The 3893-nt window shown below is 45.9% G+C and overlaps 1 pseudogene; it reads right to left on the bottom strand.

Moving 5' to 3' along the window:
• Positions 1 to 1210: 1210 nt before the first annotated feature.
• LOC106002648 lies at positions 1211 to 1966 on the bottom strand (annotated as a pseudogene).
• Between the last annotated feature and the right edge of the window lie 1927 nt (positions 1967 to 3893).

Raw genomic sequence — 3893 nt, 5'->3', positions numbered from 1 at the left:
CACTTCCGGCTTTTTTCTTTTTGCTTATGTGGTGCTGAGGAATCGAACCCAGGGCCTCATGCATGCAAGGCAAGCGCTCTACCACTGAGCCACCTTCCTAGCCCCTGTCTCCTTTATTTTTAACACCCTCCCCACCCCCACGCCATCCTTTCTCTGGCCTAACTGCAAGGCCAGGGCCCAGATTCAGAGAGGCAGAGATTCGAGCACTGCAAGTTGAAGGAGCCTCTGTTTCTGCTCCGCAACGCCAAAGCCAACCTGAGCACACTCTAACCATTCACTGGCAGCCATAGAGTTGCTTCCTGTACTCAGCCCAAGCCATCTGTTATGAGTGATTTTACCACTGGTACCCCAGCTATTATGATGGTGGATTTTCTACACAAATAGCTGAAGCACAAAGAATTATATGCTAATTATATGCTACTCTTGGACTTCAGTTTCTAAGTCACTATTCTCCTAACTTCTCCCCAGCCATCCTCCAGGGAGCCTTTGCCAAGACTCAGCTATAATAAGTCCTAAATCAGTCCAGGGGACATAGAGGAAAAGATTTACAGTCTTCTTTCTCTGAGAATTTGAGTTCCTGCAAGGGAGAAATCAACATCATCATCATCATCACAAACAACAATATCCTAAGCAAATACACTCATAGCAAAGACTTAATATCCATAGTCACAAAACATGCTCTAGTGGAGTCCTAAGCTGCTCTGTTCCCGCAGGATGATGATGACTGGTCACCCCTAGACTTATGGGAGGAAGGACTGGCTTATTCCTTTGTTCTGAAGTAGGTTGGGTCCACAAGTAGCCCCCAGGCTTTAGCAACAGAATTAAGTGTCTATAGCAATGCTCTGTAGAGAAAATGCCGGATGTCTAGCAGAGCCATTAATCCTGACAACTGTGGACAATATAAATTCAAAATAATTTCCCCTCTCCAAACTTTACTTTCTGCGTGTGGAAAATGGAGTTAATAGTACCTATTTGAGAAGGAGGAGACCAGAGGTGATGCCATAGAGTTCATTTCTTTCCTGAGAAGAGAGGCTTCATGAAACTCACCTAAAAGGTGGGCTGGCATTCAAGTCCTTTGAGTACAGGCAGGGAACCCATGTTTCCAACTAGCTTGCTCATGGTCTCAGTCACCTCCAAATCTGGATCATTGGCACTTCAGTAACTGGAGATGCTACGGAGATCTACCCCTGGAGCAGTATGCTGGACTTACCTTTGGGTTCTTTAGTTCCTCTGACACTAAGTTGATGCTCCCCCAACCTTCAAAGGACCACAGTCCCTGGTAGAAAGCCATGCCGATGCTCCCTGCCTGTAGTGTTGTGTTTTGGAAGGCAGACAGGAAAACTTCAGTTCGGCCATGACCTTGGCCTAGCACCACAGCCCCACCTATCACGATGACCAGCAACGAGAACACCTTGGCAGCTGTGCACACATTCATCAGTACAGTGGCCAGCCGAGAGCTCCACATGTTGACCAGCATTAGCATCAGGATGCAGGAGGCAGCCGCGCTCTTGACTGCGACCTGGGGCAGTGAGGTGCAGCCAGAGTAGAAGGGAGCCAGGGTATACTCAGCAAAACTCAGAGAGCCAGCAGCGATGGCGGCTGGTCTCCCCACTAGCACGTAAGTGTAGGCTACCAGGAAGCCTGGCAAAGAGCCAAAGGTCCGTAAGATATAGGCATATTCTCCTCCGGATTTGGGAATCACAGCCCCCATCTCAGCAAAGCACAAGGCACCCAGCATGGTCAGGAGACCACAGACTGCCCACACCACAAGACTGCCTCCTGGGCTGCCCATGTGAACCAAGACCCCCTGTGGTGACATGAAGATGCCAGAGCCGATCATACAGCCAGCACTGAAAGACACGGCGCTCCACAGCCCGATCTCCCTCCTCATGGTCAGTCCTGGTGTCCCATCGCCTGGCTCTTGTGCCAGCACCCTCTCATTGCCACCCCACTCCTTACTTCTCATCTTGGTACTCCCAACGGACACTGTCTCTGGTTAGATGTGAGAAGCACCGGCTTTTATAGCTATTGTCTGCAAGCTAGCCGAGGGAGTTAATAATTACAGTGTTGGAGGAATCCGAGCCAGCGGTCAAGGACCTAGGGTGTGGTCTAAAAGGAGACGATCAAGCTCCCATCTGCCCAGCTCAGACCCTGGCACAGACAGGCGGCAGGTGCTCAGAGAATGGTCAGGAGAGAACAGTTTTCAAAGCCTAGGTATACAATGCTGTGATTGAGCCGGGCCTAGCACGGGCAAAGCCTTAGGTTTCACCTCCTAGCATCACGAAAGAATAAAAGGAAGAAAGAAGGAAATGAAAAATAAACAGCTGTTGCCCAGTTCCACGGCAATGCTTAGGGGATGAGGGATGGATGAGTGCGAAGCAGCTGCATAAATGAGAATCCTAGGAGATCTTTACAGCAATTTTCCTCCAGACTGTACCAAAAAACAAAGATCCTAGTGCAGACAGCCTGGAATGAAAACTGCACGAACCTTGCCTCAAGGAAGAGCCAAGATGATCAAAAGAAAAGGACCCAGCCAGGCCCGCTGGCTCAAGCCTATAATTCTGTAATTCTACCTATTTGAAAGGAAGAGGTCTGGGACTGCTGTTTAAGGGAAGGTGGGGGGGGGGGCAAGAAAAGTTTTCAAGACTCCATCTCAACCAAAGACTGAGCATGATAGTGCATGCCTGACATCCCTAGCAACTTGGGGAAGCACAAAGGAGAGCATCTTAGCCCAGGCTGGTTCTGGCATAAACCAAGATCTAATCCTACATTGAAAACAACCAGTGTAAAAGAGGGCTGGAGACATGGCTCAAGTGTAGAGTGCCTGTCTAACAAGTGTGAGGGCCTGAGTTCAATCTCCAGTACAGAAGGAGGAGGAGGAAGAAGTGGAAAAGGAGGAGGAGGAAGTGGAGAAGAAGGAGGAGGAGAGGAGGAGGAAGAGGAGGAGGAGGAAAAGAAGAAGAAGAAGAAGAAGAAGAAGAAGAAGAAGAAGAAGAAGAAGAAGAAGAAGAAGAAGAAGAAGAAGAAGAAGGAAAGAAAGAAAAAGAAGAAGAGGAGGAGGAAGAGGAGAGTTTATTCGGGGCTGGAAAGGTGTCTCAGTGGTAGAGTGCTTGCCTCGGACAGCACCCAGGCCCAGAGTTCAAGCCCCATGACTGATCCAAAAAAAAAAAAAAAGAGCTTGTTCTTCAACAAGATAGAAGGAAGTGGCTAAGAGTACAGGTTATGGCTGGGCATGATGGTTCAAGTCTATAAGCCTAATAATTTGAGGCTGGTAAGAGACTAACCCAGGATAGACAATGAAATCCTGTTTTGAAAACTAAAACAACAACAACAACAAATGAACAAAAAACCATAGTACAGACTCTGGATAAAACTGCTGAGTCCAAATCCAAGCTGTAGATCTTCATAATTGTATGACCTTGAACAAGGTCTCTGAACTTCCCCTTATTCATCCATCAATTAATAATACTTACCAAATTAGTATTATACTGTTTGAAGAATTAACTTACTATTCAAAGTAGCTAGACTAGTTTAAAATGTGTAGTAGTAAGCTTATGGGAAACTTACTCTCTGGCTGAATTTCATTGTTTGAGTCTCAGGAAGAGGGGATGATAATAATACCAGGAGGAGATAAAAGTTTAGTGATAGATGCATACACATGCATGTATGTAACACATATATTATAATATATATTGTATTATTAATAGTAAATGATACTTAATTCAACACTAAATTTCATTGATTTATAAATAATGTTCATTTAGTATATAAATTTTTATTGATCATTCCATTTTTTTAAATTTTTATTGTGAAAATACCATACAGAGGGGTTACAATTACAAGGGCAAGGTAATTAGTACATTTCTTTTTTTGGGGGGGGGGTCCGGTCGTGG

Source organism: Dipodomys ordii, unplaced genomic scaffold (genome assembly GCF_000151885.1).
Source record: "Dipodomys ordii isolate 6190 unplaced genomic scaffold, Dord_2.0 Scaffold15777, whole genome shotgun sequence".
Taxonomy (NCBI): domain Eukaryota; kingdom Metazoa; phylum Chordata; class Mammalia; order Rodentia; family Heteromyidae; genus Dipodomys; species Dipodomys ordii.
Note: the sequence above shows the minus strand (reverse complement) of the source record. Positions and strands in the feature narration are given on the sequence as shown.